The sequence below is a fragment of the Crinia signifera genome, chromosome 2, assembly GCF_055691185.1.
Source record: "Crinia signifera chromosome 2, ASM5569118v1, whole genome shotgun sequence".
Classification (NCBI taxonomy): Eukaryota; Metazoa; Chordata; class Amphibia; order Anura; family Myobatrachidae; genus Crinia; species Crinia signifera.
The window spans coordinates 107,253,318-107,272,207 of record NC_139218.1 but is presented as its reverse complement, the minus strand read 5'-3'; positions in this window follow the sequence as shown (position 1 = coordinate 107,272,207).

Sequence of the window (18,890 nt, the reverse complement as noted above, 5' to 3'; positions counted from 1 at the left end):
GCCGCCCCGCACAGACCCCCGCCGCCCCGCATTGCCCCCTCACCTGTGTCCGGGCAGCACAGAGCTGTGCTGCCTGGACTTGTGACCTCCTCCCTGCACTGATCCTCTTCCGGGTGCAGGGAGGAGGAGAGCCCGGCGCAGCAGCGCCGCGTGTGGGAGGGAGGGGAGAGCCGCCGGGAACTGCTGTGACCCGGCGACTCTCACCGCAAAGGACAGCTCTTAAAGCAAGAGCTGTCCTTTGCTATAATTATCGCATATATTTATTTTGTCATAAAATAACATGAATGTAATCGTTAAAAATATAACTATATATCGGGAATAATAACTGTATATAGCGGGCATAATACTATGTATAATCATGTACTATATAATAATGAATGTAATTGTTAAAAATATAACTATATATAACGGGAATAATAACTGTATATAGCGGGCATAATACTATGTATAATCATGTACTGTATAATAATGAATGTAATTGTTAAAAATATAACTGTTTATAACGGAAATAATAACTGTATATAGCGGGCATAATAACTGTATATAATGGGCATAACACTGTGTATAATCATGTATTGTATTATAATGACATTTTGGGGGATTGCTTGGTAAAAATGTTTCAGGATTTACTGTGAGGTCAAATCGTGACCTGGTCGAGTGCTGGAGGTGATAGAGTCGCGAGTCACTTGTATAGGTGTAAAAGAGATTTTGATTTGGGACTCCGCGGATCCAAGAAGAAGAAAGGGGATGAGCAAATCAGTACTGTGGCAGAAAGTGACTGCTTGATGACATCCAGGAGTAGCACTTACCTGCCCAAAGAAGAATCATGCCGTGAGGTCTGCCAGCGTCGCTGGATCGTTGGATGCGTAATATGCACTGTTTCTCATTTTTTGAAAGCCTCAGGGGGAGATTGTCTAAGGTAAAAACCCCGTTATCTGGGTTTTTACCGCATTTCGGGATGCTCTAAGCATCCCCCGCTGGGTTACCGCGGCGGGTGGCATCGCCTGAAAAATCTGGCGATGCCCCATAGAAGCCAATGGGCTTCTAACGCGAACCCACTGCCGCTCCGCACGGACCCCCGCCGCCCAGCACGGACCCCCGCCGCCCCGCATTGCCCCCTCACCTGTGTCCAGGCAGCACAGAGCTGTGCTGCCTGGACTTGTGACCTCCTCCCTGCACTGATCCTCTTCCGGATGCAGGGAGGAGGAGAGCCCGGCGCAGCAGCGCCGGGTGCGGGAGGGAGGGGAGAGCCGCCGGGAACTGCTGTGACCCGGCGACTCTCACCGCAAAGGACAGCTCTTAAAGCAAGAGCTGTCCTTTGCTATAATTATCGCATATATTTATTTTGTCATAAAATAACATGAATATAATCGTTAAAAATATAACTATATATCGGGAATAATAACTGTATATAGCGGGCATAATACTATGTATAATCATGTGCTATATAATAATGAATGTAATTGTTAAAAATATAACTGTATATAACGGGAATAATAACTGTATATAGCAGGCATAACAGAGGCGTAGCTATGGCTCCGCAGCCCCAGCGGTGGCGGGGGGGAGCTGGAGCCCCCAGGGTGCAGGGTCACTCAGGGAACCCCCGCAGTTTGCGCTGCAGATGATCGCCCAGCAGTCTGCTGGCCACCCGCAGAGCATTACCTGAAGCGGAGGGAGGCGGGATCCCTACTTTACCCTCTCTGCGTAGTCTGTGTGTACAGAGCAGTGCTATGCTGCGGCAGTGTGATCTACGGCTCCCGCTCCTCTTCCGTGCTTCCGTCCTGGCTACTGCTGCTCCATATCCACCCAGCTAATCTCTCTCCCCTGTCACATCCCGCCCGCAGCCCACGATGGCTGAAAACAGATGGACGGGATGCTCAAAATCTTAGGCATGCAGCAATTACACCAGCCAAAGCAAGCACCATTGCGCCTGTCTGGCCACCCACGTGACCCACACTCTCTCCCCCAGGCCCCCCTATACTCTACTGCGCTGCCTGGAGCCCTGGACAGGTAGAGGAAGAGAGAAGTAAGTTGTAGATGGTTGTTTAACTTATTACTTAGCAGTTTATTGGTTGCATGGCAGCTGGGCAGGCACAGCACACTACCTGAGGAACATTTAGTCTGGAGATTGTATGCTTATATTTTGCAGTCAGCACTGCTCGATCACTGTTCTGCAACACAGTATCGGGAGGGGTGTAATCTTTCAGTCATCAGGGGGCCACCACCCACACACCCCTGGCACTCACTATGTACAGTGCCCCGTAGGTATCTAAAGTAGGTGCCTGTCTCCCTGTCATCGGGGGGCCTAAGTGATGGGGGCCAGCACCCACCCACTAACCCCTATGTACAGTGTCCCCTATATATGCAAGTGGCTGTCTCACCGTCATCATGGGTGCACCCACCCACCCATAAGCCTTATATACAGTGACCACTATGTATCTAGGTGGCTATCTCACTGCCATCATGTCATGGGTGCTATATGATGGGAATCGGGAATCATCTGTCTATAGGTAAGGATCATTTTGTCATTATAGTGTATCGTATAGTGTAAAGTGTGTGCGTGGGGGGGGGGGGGGCAGAAGCTATTTTGGCTGGGGGGAGCAAATTTTATAGTTACGCCACTGGGGCATAATACTATGTATAATCATGTACTGTATAATAATGAATGTAATTGTTAAAAATATAACTGTATATAACGGAAATAATAACTGTATATAGCGGGCATAATAACTGTATATAATGGGCATAACACTGTGTATAATCATGTATTGTATTATCATGACATTTTGGGGGATTGCTTGGTAAAAATGTTTCAGGATTTACTGTGAGGTCAAATCGTGACCTGGTCGAGTGCTGGAGGTGATAGTCGCGAGTCACTTGTATAGGTGTAAAAGAGATTTTGATTTGGGACTCCGCGGATCCAAGAAGAAGAAGGGGGATGAGCAAATCAGTACTGTGGCAGGAAGTGACTGCTTGATGACATCCAGGAGTAGCACTTACCTGCCCGAAGAAGAATCATGCTGTGAGGTCTGCCAGCGTCGCTGGATCGTTGGATGTGTAATATGCACTGTTTCTCATTTTTTGAAAGCCTCAGGGGGAGATTGTCTAAGGTAAAAACCCCGTTATCTGGGTTTTTACCGCATTTTGGGATGCTCTAAGCATCCCCCGCTGGGTTACCGCGGCGGGTGGCATCGCCTGAAAAATCTGGCGATGCCCCATAGAAGCCAATGGGCTTCTAACGTGAACCCACTGCCGCCCCACACAGACCCCCGCCGCCCAGCACGGACCCCCGCCGCCCCGCATTGCCCCCTCACCTGTGTCCGGGCAGCACAGAGCTGTGCTGCCTGGACTTGTGACCTCCTCCCTGCACTGATCCTCTTCCGGGTGCAGGGAGGAGGAGAGCCCGGCGCAGCAGCGCCGCGTGTGGGAGGGAGGGGAGAGCCGCCGGGAACTGCTGTGACCCGGCGACTCTCACCGCAAAGGACAGCTCTTAAAGCAAGAGCTGTCCTTTGCTATAATTATCGCATATATTTATTTTGTCATAAAATAACATGAATGTAATCGTTAAAAATATAACTATATATCGGGAATAATAACTGTATATAGCGGGCATAATACTATGTATAATCATGTACTATATAATAATGAATGTAATTGTTAAAAATATAACTGTATATAACGGGAATAATAACTGTATATAGCGGGCATAATACTATGTATAATCATGTACTGTATAATAATGAATGTAATTGTTAAAAATATAACTGTATATAACGGAAATAATAACTGTATATAGCGGGCATAATAACTGTATATAATGGGCATAACACTGTGTATAATCATGTATTGTATTATCATGACATTTTGGGGGATTGCTTGGTAAAAATGTTTCAGGATTTACTGTGAGGTCAAATCGTGACCTGGTCGAGTGCTGGAGGTGATAGTCGCGAGTCACTTGTATAGGTGTAAAAGAGATTTTGATTTGGGACTCCGCGGATCCAAGAAGAAGAAGGGGGATGAGCAAATCAGTACTGTGGCAGGAAGTGACTGCTTGATGACATCCAGGAGTAGCACTTACCTGCCCGAAGAAGAATCATGCTGTGAGGTCTGCCAGCGTCGCTGGATCGTTGGATGCGTAATATGCACTGTTTCTCATTTTTTGAATGCCTCAGGGGGAGATTGTCTAAGGTAAAAACCCCGTTATCTGGGTTTTTACCGCATTTTGGGATGCTCTAAGCATCCCCCGCTGGGTTACCGCGGCGGGTGGCATCGCCTGAAAAATCTGGCGATGCCCCATAGAAGCCAATGGGCTTCTAACGTGAACCCACTGCCGCACCGCACAGACCCCCACCGCCCAGCACGGACCCCCGCCGCCCCGCATTGCCCCCTCACCTGTGTCCGGGCAGCACAGAGCTGTGCTGCCTGGACTTGTGACCTCCTCCCTGCACTGATCCTCTTCCGGGTGCAGGGAGGAGGAGAGCCCGGCGCAGCAGCGCCGCGTGTGGGAGGGAGGGGAGAGCCGCCGGGAACTGCTGTGACCCGGCGACTCTCACCGCAAAGGACAGCTCTTAAAGCAAGAGCTGTCCTTTGCTATAATTATCGCATATATTTATTTTGTCATAAAATAACATGAATGTAATCGTTAAAAATATAACTATATATCGGGAATAATAACTGTATATAGCGGGCATAATACTATGTATAATCATGTACTATATAATAATGAATGTAATTGTTAAAAATATAACTGTATATAACGGGAATAATAACTGTATATAGCGGGCATAATACTATGTATAATCATGTACTGTATAATAATGAATGTAATTGTTAAAAATATAACTGTATATAACGGAAATAATAACTGTATATAGCGGGCATAATAACTGTATATAATGGGCATAACACTGTGTATAATCATGTATTGTATTATAATGACATTTTGGGGGATTGCTTGGTAAAAATGTTTCAGGATTTACTGTGAGGTCAAATCGTGACCTGGTCGAGTGCTGGAGGTGATAGAGTCGCGAGTCACTTGTATAGGTGTAAAAGAGATTTTGATTTGGGACTCCGCGGATCCAAAAAGAAGAAAGGGGATGAGCAAATCAGTACTGTGGCAGAAAGTGACTGCTTGATGACATCCAGGAGTAGCACTTACCTGCCCGAAGAAGAATCATGCTGTGAGGTCTGCCAGCGTCGCTGGATCGTTGGATGCGTAATATGCACTGTTTCTCATTTTTTGAAAGCCTCAGGGGGAGATTGTCTAAGGTAAAAACCCCGTTATCTGGGTTTTTACTGCATTTCGGGATGCTCTAAGCATCCCCCGCTGGGTTACCGCGGCGGGTGGCATCGACTGAAAAATCTGGCGATGCCCCATAGAAGCCAAAGGGCTTCTAACACGAACCCACTGCCGCTCCGCACGGACCCCCGCCGCCCAGCACGGACCCCCGCCGCCCCGCATTGCCCCCTCACCTGTGTCCGGGCAGCACAGAGCTGTGCTGCCTGGACTTGTGACCTCCTCCCTGCACTTATCCTCTTCCGGGTGCAGGGAGGAGGAGAGCCCGGCGCAGCAGCGCCGGCTGTGGGAGGGAGGGGAGAGCCGCCGGGAACTGCTGTGACCCGGCGACTCTCACCGCAAAGGACAGCTCTTAAAGCAAGAGCTGTCCTTTGCTATAATTATCGCGTATATTTGTTTTGTCATAAAATAACATGAATGTAATCGTTAAAAATATAACTATATATCGGGAATAATAACTGTATATAGCGGGCATAATACTATGTATAATCATGTACTATATAATAATGAATGTAATTGTTAATAATATAACTGTATATAATGGGAATAATAACTGTATATAGCGGGCATAATACTATGTATAATCATGTACTGTATAATAATTAGAGATGTGCACCGGACACTTTTTCGCGTTTTGGGTTTTGGGTTTTGGGTTCTGATTACCTTCAGGTTTTGGGTTCTAATGGGTTTTGCCAAAACACCCCCTAAAGGTTTTGGGTTTTGGGTTTTGGGTTTTGGGTTCTGATTTTTTTGAAAAAAGCATAAAAATGGTTAACATTGCATAATTTAGGTGTTTTTTTGCTCCTATGCTATTATTAACCCCATCAGCTTTCTTCTCCACTCATTTACAGTCTATTCTGAAGACCTCACACCTCACAATATTGTTTTTAGGCCAAAATGTTGCACCGAGGTAGCTGGATGACTATGATAAGCAAGACAAATGGGCGGCACAAACACGTGGCCCATCTAGGAGTGGCACTGCAGTGGCAGATAGAAAAACTAGGCCCCAAAGAGCACATTATTCAAAAGAAAAAAAGAGGTGCAAGATGGAATTGTCCAAGGGCCCTCCCACCCAAACTAGGCCCCAAAGAGCACATCATTCAAAAGACAAAAAAGAGGTGCAAGATGGAATTGTCCTACGGCACTCCCACCCAAACTAGGCCCCAAAGAGCACATTATTCAAAAGACAAAAAAGAGGTGCAAGATGGAATTGTCCTACGGCACTCCCACCCAAACTAGGCCCCAAAGAGCACATTATTCAAAAGACAAAAAAGAGGTGCAAGATGGAAGTGTCCAAGGGCACTCCCACCCAAACTAGGCCCCAAAGAGCACATTATTCAAAAGACAAAAAAGAGGTGCAAGATGGAATTGTCCTACGGCACTCCCACCCAAACTAGGCCCCAAAGAGCACATTATTCAAAAGATAAAAAAGAGGTGCAAGATGGAAGTGTCCAAGGGCACTCCCACCCAAACTAGGCCCCAAAGAGCACATTATTCAAAAGACAAAAAAGAGGTGCAAGATGGAATTGTCCTACGGCACTCCCACCCAAACTAGGCCCCAAAGAGCACATTATTCAAAAGACAAAAAAGAGGTGCAAGATGGAATTGTCCTACGGCACTCCCACCCAAACTAGGCCCCAAAGAGCACATTATTCAAAAGACAAAAAAGAGGTGCAAGATGGAAGTGTCCAAGGGCACTCCCACCCAAACTAGGCCCCAAAGAGCACATTATTCAAAAGACAAAAAAGAGGTGCAAGATGGAATTGTCCTACGGCACTCCCACCCAAACTAGGCCCCAAAGAGCACATTATTCAAAAGACAAAAAAGAGGTGCAAGATGGAATTGTCCTTGGGCCCTCCCACCCACCCTTATGTTGTATAAACAGGACACGCACACTTTAACAAACCAATCATTTCAGCCACAGGGTCTGCCACACGACTGTGGCTGAAATGATTGGTTCGTTTGGGCCCCCACATCACAAGCTGCCATTTAATATGTCCCTGCACAAACTGGCTCTACAGAGGCAAAAGGTCGTCCTCATCCTCATCCAGCGATTCCTCACCACCATCAGTATCTTGTTCTTCCTCACCCTCACAGAGTATTAATTCGTCCCCGCTGGAATCCACCACCACAGGTTCCTGTGTACTTTGTGGACGCTGGTCTTTCTCGTAGAATTGATAATTCGGTACTTATGTAATATCTGGACTCCCGTTTTTCTTATGAGACCGTGTCCCCTCGCGGGGCTCGCTGCGCTCACCACGCTTCGGGCACGGTGGCTCGCTGCGCTCGCCACACTATATAAAATCAACTCCATGCGTATTTGGATAGTAGGGGTATGAAAAAATGGGGTGCATTTAACATGGGAGTCCAGATAATACATAAGTACCGATAATTCATTTTTATGAACATCATCTTCTCCACATTTTTTGGAAGCAACCTCCTACGCTTATTGCTGACAAGGTTCCCAGCTGCACTAAAAACTCTTTCGGAGTACACACTGGAGGAAGGGCAACTGAGGTAATATAGAGCCAGTTTGTACAGGGGCTTCCAAATTTCCTTTTTTTTCTGCCAGTACTGGTAAGGACTCTCTGACATGCCTACTTGGGTGCTGTCACCCATATAATCCTCCACCATTCTGTCAATGGTGATAGCATCATAGGCAGTGGAAGTAGACATGTCAGAAATTGTTGGAAGGTCCTTCAGCCCAGACCAAATGTCCAAACTTGGTCCTTTATCACCACCAGCGGGGGGTTTAGGAAATCGCAGTTGTTTCCTTGCAGAACCAGTTGCTGGAGAAAATGAAGGAGAAGGTGCTGCTGAGTCACTTTCCACTTCAGAAGATGACAGTTTTCTAACCAGCAGTTCTTTGCACTTCTGCAGGCTTGTGTCCGCCGGAAAGAGTGACACCACGTAGGCTTTAAACCGAGGATCGAGCACGGTGGCCAAAATGTACTCCTCTGATTTCAAAATTTGTACCACCCTCGAATCCTGGCAAAGCGTATGAAGGACTTCATCCACAAGTCCCACATGCTTAGAGGACTCGCTCCGTCTCAGCTCCTCCTTCACTTTCTCCAACTGTTTCTGCAAAAGCCTGATGAGGGGAATGACCTGACTCAAGCTGGCAGTGTCTGAACTGACTTCACGTGTGGCAAGTTCGAAGGGTTGGAGAATCTTGCACAACACTGAAATCATTCTCCACTGTGCTTGAGTCAGGTGCATACCCCCTCCTTTGCCTATGTCATAGGTGGATGTATAGGCTTGAATGGCCCTTTGCTGCTCCTCCATCCTCTGAAGCATATAGAGGGTTGAGTTCCACCGCGTTACGACCTCTTGCTTCAGCTGATGGAGGGGCAGGTTCAACAGTGTTTGCTGCCGCTCCAGTCTTTGGCATGCAGCCGCCGAATGATGAAAGTGGCCACAAATTTTTCGGGCCACCGAAAGAGTCCCCTGCACAGCTCTGTTGTCTCTTAGAAAACTCTGGACCACCAAATTTATCGTGTGAGCAAAACAGGGCACATGCTGGAATTTGCCCTGCTTTAATGCCCGCACGATATTGCAGGCATTGTCTGACACCACAAATCCCCAGGAGAGTCTAAGAGGGGTAAGCCATTGCCCAATGATTACCCTCAGTTTCTGTAAGAGGTTATCGGCGGTGTGCCTCTTACGGAAAGCGGTTACACACAACGTAGCCTGCCTAGGAAGGAGCTGGCATTTCCCAGGTCCTACTACTGGTGCTGCTGCTGTTGTTGCTGCTGGACAAGGTGATTCATCTACCCAGTGGGCTGTCACGGTCATGTAATCCCTAGTCTGCCCTTTTCCACTTGTCCACATGTCCGTTGTTAAGTGGACAGTGGGTATGACCGCATTTTTCAGGGCACTGAGAACACTTTTATGCACTTTACTGTACAGCTTCGGTATCGCCTGTCTAGCGAAGTGGAATCTTGACGGTATTTTGTAACGGGGACACACTAAGTCCATCAATCGTCTAAATCCTACTCCAGCAGTTATGGACACCGGAAGCACATCTAATACAATCAGATCTGCTAAGGCCTCAGTTACCCGCTTTGCCATTGGATGACTGCTGTCATACTTCATCTTCATGGCAAAGGACTGTTGGACAGTCAATTGCTTAGTGAAAGAAGTGTTCCGACTTCCCCTCCGGGATGATGAATGACTCCCAGCAGCAACAGCAGCAGCGGCAGCAGTAGGAGGCGTAGCAATGCAGGATCCTCCAGAAGAATCCCGGATAGGAGAGGAGTCAGTCAGGCAAGTAACATGGCCTATAGGACTACTCCCAATCCTCATTGAGGAAGAAATTGACGAGGAGGGACTTTGCGGTGTAGTTGGGCACGTGGACACAACAGGACAAAGGGATTTAGTTGTCCCTGGACTGTGTACATTCTTAGCCACAGTTTCTGAACTAAACAGCAACTTATGAACGCTCTTCAAGTGACGTAGAAGGGAGGATGTCCCTAGGTGGGAAACGTCCTTACCCCTGCTTATTTGAGCTTTGCATAAGCTACATATGGCAAAACAATTGTTGGACGGTTTGGGATAAAAATAATTCCAGACCGAAGAGGTGGATTTATTGGTCTTCTGTCCAGGCATGGTGATGCCCTTTGGGATCTCACGGACAACAACTGTCTTGCCCGGTGCCTCATTTAAGCAAACCGCATCAGCATCGTCCTCCTCGTCAATTTCTCCCTCAGCACCAGCTTCATCAATATCCTCCTCCTGGTGTACAACACTGACACCTTCATTATCGACATCTGCAACTGCACTGTCTGTGATCCTTCCAGCACATGCAGAGGGTGTGCTGCGAATGCTGAAAGGAGCATCCTCTTCCCGTACAGTGATGGGAAGGTCAGGCATCGCAACCACCAACACCCTTGGACTCTCCACTGGGATTTGTGATACCATGTCTTCTTTGGAAGGCAGAGTTGTTTGCTGGATTTTTGTTGGTGACACCTTAAATCTCTTAAATTTTAAAGTGGGAGAAGGAGGAGGAGGAGGAGGAGGAGGAGGACTTTGATCATCTTGTGAAGCTGAGCCACTAGTCATGAACATAGGCCATGGCCGTAGCCGTTCCTTGCCACTCCGCGTTGTAAATGGCACACTGGCAACTTTAAGTTTCTCCTCCAATGATTTGCTTTTTCTTTTTAAGGGCCTTTTACTCAACTTTGGCTTTTTGGATTTTACATGCCCTCTACTTTGACACTGGGCATCGGCCTTGGCAGACGACGTCGATGGCATTTCATCGCCTATGTCATGATGACTAGTGGCATCAGCTTCAGAAGCACGACGAAGTGGCTCCTCATCTTTTCCTTTTTTTTATCCTCCATATTTTGGATATCTAACGGTAGGCAGCGGTGTCAGCAAACTGGATACCGAGATATCAGCTGGTTGTTGTCACTATCCAGTGACAACAGCAGCAAGATACAAAAGTGGATATATATCAGTAACACAACAAGTGGCGTCAGCAAACCAGAGTTATGTACTGCGATATCTAACGGTAGGCAGCGGTGGCAGCAAACTGGATACCGAGATATCAGCTGGTTGTTGTCACTAGCCAGTGACAACAGCAGCAAGATACAATATTTATTTTGTGGATAGTTACACTGGTAGGTAACACAACAAGTGGCGTCAGCAAACCGGAGTTATTTACTGCGATATATGTAACGGCAGCAGTGGCAGCAAACTGGATACCCAGATATCAGCTGGTTGTTGTCACTAGCCAGTGACAACAGCAGCAAGATACAAAAGTGGATACACTGGTAGGTAACACAACAAGTGGCGTCAGCAAACCGGAGTTATTTACTGCGATATATGTAACGGCAGCAGTGGCAGCAAACTGGATACCCAGATATCAGCTGGTTGTTGTCACTAGCCAGTGACAACAGCAGCAAGATACAATATTTATTTTGTGGATAGTTACACTGGTAGGTAACACAACAAGTGGCGTCAGCAAACCGGAGTTATTTACTGCGATATATGTAACGGCAGCAGTGGCAGCAAACTGGATACCCAGATATCAGCTGGTTGTCACTAGCCAGTGACAACAGCAGCAAGATACAATATTTATTTTGTGGATAGTTACACTGGTAGGTAACACAACAAGTGGCGTCAGCAAACCGGAGTTATTTACTGCGATATATGTAACGGCAGCAGTGGCAGCAAACTGGATACCCAGATATCAGCTGGTTGTTGTCACTAGCCAGTGACAACAGCAGCAAGATACAATATTTATTTTGTGGATAGTTACACTGGTAGGTAACACAACAAGTGGCGTCAGCAAACCGGAGTTATTTACTGCGATATATGTAACGGCAGCAGTGGCAGCAAACTGGATACCCAGATATCAGCTGGTTGTCACTAGCCAGTGACAACAGCAGCAAGATACAATATTTATTTTGTGGATAGTTACACTGGTAGGTAACACAACAAGTGGCGTCAGCAAACCGGAGTTATTTACTGCGATATATGTAACGGCAGCAGTGGCAGCAAACTGGATACCCAGATATCAGCTGGTTGTTGTCACTAGCCAGTGACAACAGCAGCAAGATACAATATTTATTTTGTGGATAGTTACACTGGTAGGTAACACAACAAGTGGCGTCAGCAAACCGGAGTTATTTACTGCGATATATGTAACGGCAGCAGTGGCAGCAAACTGGATACCCAGATATCAGCTGGTTGTTGTCACTAGCCAGTGACAACAGCAGCAAGATACAAAAGTGGATACACTGGTAGGTAACACAACAAGTGGCGTCAGCAAACCGGAGTTATTTACTGCGATATATGTAACGGCAGCAGTGGCAGCAAACTGGATACCCAGATATCAGCTGGTTGTTGTCACTAGCCAGTGACAACAGCAGCAAGATACAATATTTATTTTGTGGATAGTTACACTGGTAGGTAACACAACAGGTGGCGTCAGCAAACCGGAGTTATTTACTGCGATATATGTAACGGCAGCGGTGGCAGCAAACTGGATACCCAGATATCAGCTGGTTGTTGTCACTAGCCAGTGACAACAGCAGCAAGATACAATATTTATTTTGTGGATAGTTACACTGGTAGGTAACACAACAAGTGGCGTCAGCAAACCGGAGTTATTTACTGCGATATATGTAACGGCAGCAGTGGCAGCAAACTGGATACCCAGATATCAGCTGGTTGTTGTCACTAGCCAGTGACAACAGCAGCAAGATACAATATTTATTTTGTGGATAGTTACACTGGTAGGTAACACAACAGGTGGCGTCAGCAAACCGGAGTTATTTACTGCGATATATGTAACGGCAGCGGTGGCAGCAAACTGGATACCCAGATATCAGCTGGTTGTTGTCACTAGCCAGTGACAACAGCAGCAAGATACAATATTTATTTTGTGGATAGTTACACTGGTAGGTAACACAACAGGTGGCGTCAGCAAACCGGAGTTATTTACTGCGATATATGTAACGGCAGCGGTGGCAGCAAACTGGATACCCAGATATCAGCTGGTTGTCACTAGCCAGTGACAACAGCAGCAAGATACAATATTTATTTTGTGGATAGTTACACTGGTAGGTAACACAACAAGTGGCGTCAGCAAACCGGAGTTATTTACTGCGATATATGTAACGGCAGCAGTGGCAGCAAACTGGATACCCAGATATCAGCTGGTTGTTGTCACTAGCCAGTGACAACAGCAGCAAGATACAATATTTATTTTGTGGATAGTTACACTGGTAGGTAACACAACAAGTGGCGTCAGCAAACCGGAGTTATTTACTGCGATATATGTAACGGCAGCAGTGGCAGCAAACTGGATACCCAGATATCAGCTGGTTGTCACTAGCCAGTGACAACAGCAGCAAGATACAATATTTATTTTGTGGATAGTTACACTGGTAGGTAACACAACAAGTGGCGTCAGCAAACCGGAGTTATTTACTGCGATATATGTAACGGCAGCGGTGGCAGCAAACTGGATACCCAGATATCAGCTGGTTGTCACTAGCCAGTGACAACAGCAGCAAGATACAATATTTATTTTGTGGATAGTTACACTGGTAGGTAACACAACAAGTGGCGTCAGCAAACCGGAGTTATTTACTGCGATATATGTAACGGCAGCGGTGGCAGCAAACTGGATACCCAGATATCAGCTGGTTGTCACTAGCCAGTGACAACAGCAGCAAGATACAATATTTATTTTGTGGATACACTGGTAGGTAACACAACAAGTGGCGTCAGCAAACCGGAGTTATTTACTGCGATATATGTAACGGCAGCGGTGGCAGCAAACTGGATACCCAGATATCAGCTGGTTGTTGTCACTAGCCAGTGACAACAGCAGCAAGATACAAAAGTGGATACACTGGTAGGTAACACAACAAGTGGCGTCAGCAAACCACAGTTAAAAATTTAATTACTGAGTCTGCGATATCTAACGGCAGCCAGTGGTGTCAGCAACAACAACAACTTAATTATTTTTTTTAATATTTTTATATATTTTTAATTTTTTTTTTATTTTTTTTTATATACTCTGAGAGGTAGGTACAAGGTAGTGGCACTGGCAACAACAGAGGTGACTGCCTGGTAGGTGTTTACAACCATATAACAGGTAGCCAGGCAGCACAAAAACCCTCTCTGGCAGCACAATAAAAATTATTAAACCCCCCTCTGTCTGTAGTATTCTGTAGCAGGCTAGCAGCAGCAGTGACACAATTAGAGATGAGCAGGCTATAGCAATATAGAAAGAAAACCCCCTCTGCGGCAGTACAATAAACCCCCCTCTGTCTGTAGTATTCTGTAGCAGCAGCAGTGACACAAATTACAGATGAGCAGGCTACAGCAATATAGAAAAAAAAATCACTCTCCAGCAGCACAATAAAAATGATTAAACCCCCTCTGTACTTGCAGCTCTTTAGCAGCAAGCAGCACAGTGACACACACAACGCTCCAGCAAACCCCCCTCACGGAGCAATAAATAAAACCCCCCTCTCTGGCAGCACTGCTGCCTGCTCTGCGTCGCCCCACAGAATGAAGATGGCGGAGGCGGGTCCCGGCTTTTATGTAATCCGGATCTCGCGAGAATCCGACGTCACCAATGTGACGTCGGGCCTCGATTTCGGCTCCGGGCCTGCGCGGGAGTCCGCGGACGTCCTGGATCCGGATTCGGATTCAGGACGTCCGTGCGGATCCGGATCTCGGAGATCCGGACCCGCTCATCACTAGTTTATATAGAGGCTCCTCTAGTCATTCACCACATTTTTCAATTGTGTTCATTTCTGGGTCTATCTTGTCTTAGGCACTTAGAAGTGGGGTTTGGCTGGAGGGATGTTTATTATCTTAATTTTTTTTTTTTTTGTCATAAAATAACATGAATGTAATCGTTAAAAATATAACTGTATATAATGGGCATAAAAACTGTATATAATGGGCATAACACTGTGTATAATCATGTATTGTATTATCATGACATTTTGGGGGATTGCTTGGTAAAAATGTTTCAGGATTTACTGTGAGGTCAAATCGTGACCTGGTCGAGTGCTGGAGGTGATAGAGTCGCGAGTCACTTGTATAGGTGTAAAAGAGATTTTGATTTGGGACTCCGCGGATCCAAGAAGAAGAAGGGGGATGAGCAAATCAGTACTGTGGCAGGAAGTGACTGCTTGATGACATCCAGGAGTAGCACTTACCTGCCCGAAGAAGAATCATGCCGTGAGGTCTGCCAGCGTCGCTGGATCGTTGGATGCGTAATATGCACTGTTTCTCATTTTTCGAAAGCCTCAGGGGGAGATTGTGTAAGGTAAAAACACCGTTATCTGGGTTTTTACCGCATTTCGGGATGCTCTAAGCATCCCCCGCTGGGATACCGCGGCGGGTGGCATCGCCAGAAAAATCTGGCGATGCCCCATAGAAGCCAATGGGCTTCTAACGCGAACCCTCTGCCGCCCCGCACGGACCCCCGCCGCCCAGCACGGACCCCCGCCGCCCCGCATTGCCCCCTCACCTGTGTCCGGGCAGCACAGAGCTGTGCTGCCTGGACTTGTAACCTCCTCCCTGCACTGATCCTCTTCCAGGTGCAGGGAGGAGGAGAGCCCGGCGCAGCAGCGCCGGGTGTGGGAGGGAGGGGAGAGCTGCCGGGACCTTTTGTGACCCAGCGACTCTCACCGCAAAGGACATCTCTTAAAGCAAGAGCTGTCCTTTGCTATAATTATCGCATATATTTGTTTTGTCATAAAATAACATGAATGTAATCGTTAAAAATATAACTATATTTCGGGAATAATAACTGTATATAGCGGGCATAATACTATGTATAATCATGTACTATATAATAATGAATGTAATTGTTAAAAATATAACTGTATATAACGGGAATAATAACTGTATATAGCGGGCATAATACTGTGTATACATGTAATCATGTACTGTATAATCATGACATTTTTAGGATTGCTTGATAAAAATCTTTCAGGATTTACTGTGAGGTCAAATCCTGACCTGGTCTAGTGCTGGAAGTGATAGAGTCGCGAGTCACTTGCAGAGGTGTAAAAGTGATTTTGATTTGGGACTCCGCGGATCCAAGGCCTGGTAGGATGAAGGGGGATGAGCAACTCAATAATCAGTACTGTGGCAGTAAGTTACTGCTTGATGACATCCAGGAGTAGCACTTATGTGCCCAAAGTACGGTCACGCCGTAAGGTCTGCCAGCGTCGCTGGATCGTTGGATGGGCAATATGCACTGTTTCTCATTTTTTGAAAGCCTCAGTCTGTTTATATAGAGGCTCCTGTAGTCATTAACCAGATTTTTAAAGTGTGTCCATTTCTGGGTCTATCTTGTTTTAGGCACTTAGAAGTGGGGTTTGGCTGGAGGGATGTATATTATCTTAATTATTTTTTTTTGTCATAAAATAACATGAATGTAATCGTTAAAAATATAACTGTATATAATGGGCATAATAACTGTATATAATGGGCATAACACTGTGTATAATCATGTATTGTATTATCATGACATTTTGGGGGATTGCTTGGTAAAAATGTTTCAGGATTTACTGTGAGGTCAAATAGTGACCTGGTCGAGTGCTGGAGGTGATAGAGTCGCGAGTCACTTGTATAGGTGTAAAAGAGATTTTGATTTGGGACTCCGCGGATCCAAGAAGAAGAAGGGGGATGAGCAAATCAGTACTGTGGCAGGAAGTGACTGCTTGATGACATCCAGGAGTAGCACTTACCTGCCCGAAGAAGAATCATGCCGTGAGGTCTGCCAGCGTCGCTGGATCGTTGGATGCGTAATATGCACTGTTTATCATTTTTTGAAAGCCTCAGGGGGAGATTGTCTAAGGTAAAAACCCCGTTATCTGGGTTTTACCGCATTTTGGGATGCTCTAAGCATCCCCCGCTGGGTTACCGCGGCGGGTGGCATCGCCTGAAAAATCTGGCGATGCCCCATAGAAGCCAATGGGCTTCTAACGCAAACCCACTGCCGCCCCGCACAGACCCCCGCCGCCCAGCACGGACCCCCGCCGCCCCGCATTGCCCCCTCACCTGTGTCCGTGCAGCACAGAGCTGTGCTGCCTGGACTTGTGACCTCCTCCCTGCACTGATCCTCTTCCGGGTGCAGGGAGGAGGAGAGCCCGGCGCAGCAGCGCCGGGTGTGGGAGGGAGGGGAGAGCCGCCGGGAACTGCTGTGACCCGGCGACTCTCACCGCAAAGGACAGCTCTTAAAGCAAGAGCTGTCCTTTGCTATAATTATCGCATATATTTATTTTGTCATAAAATAACATGAATGTAATCGTTAAAAATATAACTATATATCGGGAATAATAACTGTATATAGCGGGCATAATACTATGTATAATCATGTACTATATAATAATGAATGTAATTGTTAAAAATATAACTGTATATAACGGGAATAATAACTGTATATAGCGGGCATAATACTATGTATAATCATGTACTGTATAATAATGAATGTAATTGTTAAAAATATAACTGTATATAACGGGAATAATAACTGTATATAGCGGGCATAATACTGTGTATACATGTAATCATGTACTGTATAATCATGACATTTTTGGGATTGCTTGATACAAATCTTTCAGGATTAACTGTGAGGTCAAATCCTGACCTGGTCGAGTGCTGGAAGTGATAGAGTCACGAGTCACTTGCAGAGGTGTAAAAGTGATTTTGATTTGGGACTCCGCGGATCCAAGGCCTTGTAGGATGAAGGGGGATGAGCAACTCAATAATCAGTACTGTGGCAGTAAGTTACTGCTTGATGACATCCAGGAGTAGCACTTATGTGCCCAAAGAAGGGTCACGCCGTAAGGTCTGCCAGCGTCGCTGGATCGTTGGATGGGCAATATGCACTGTTTCTCATTTTTTGAAAGCTTTAGTCTGTTTATATAGAGGCTCCTGTAGTTATTAACCAGATTTTTAAAGTGTGTCCATTTCTGGGTCTATCTTGTTTTAGGCACTTAGAAGTGGGGTTTGGCTGGAGGGATGTATATTATCTTAATTTTTTTTTTTTGTCATAAAATAACATGAATGTAATCATTAAAAATATAACTGTATGTAATGGGCATAATAACTGTATATAATGGGCAAAACACTGTGTATAATCATGTATTGTATTGTCATGACATTTTGGGGGATTGCTTGGTAAAAATGTTTCAGGATTTACTGTGAGGTCAAATCGTGACCTGGTCGAGTGCTGGAGGTGATAGAGTCGCGAGTCACTTGTATAGGTGTAAAAGAGATTTTGATTTGGGACTCCGCGGATCCAAGAAGAAGAAGGGGGATGAGCAAATCAGTACTGTGGCAGGAAGTGACTGCTTGATGACATCCAGGAGTAGCACTTACCTGCCCGAAGAAGAATCATGCCGTGAGGTCTGCCAGCGTCGCTGGATCGTTGGATGCGTAATATGCACTGTTTCTCATATTTTGAAAGCCTCAGGGGGAGATTGTCTAAGGTGGAAATGCGGTAAAAACCCCGTTATCTGGGTTTTTACCGCATTTCGGGATGCTCTAAGCATCCCCCGCTGGGTTACCGCGGCGGGTGGCATCGCCAGAAAAATCTGGCGATGCCCCATAGAAGCCAATGGGCTTTTAACGCGAACCCTCTGCCGCCCCGCACGGACCCCCGCCGCCCAGCACGGACCCCCGCCGCCCCGCATTGCCCCCTCACCTGTGTCCGGGCAGCACAGAGCTGTGCTGCCTGGACTTGTAACCTCCTCCCTGCACTGATCCTCTTCCGGGTGCAGGGAGGAGGAGAGCCCGGCGCAGCAGCGCCGGGTGTGGGAGGGAGGGGAGAGCCGCCTGGAACTGCTGTGACCCGGCGACTCTCACCGCAAAGGACAGCTCTTAAAGCAAGAGCTGTCCTTTGCTATAATTATCGCATATATTTGTTTTGTCATAAAATAACATGAATGTAATCGTTAAAAATATAACTATATATCGGGAATAATAACTGTATATAGCGGGCATAATACTATGTATAATCATGTACTATATAATAATGAATGTAATTGTTAAAAATATAACTGTATATAACGGGAATAATAACTGTATATAGCGGGCATAATACTAT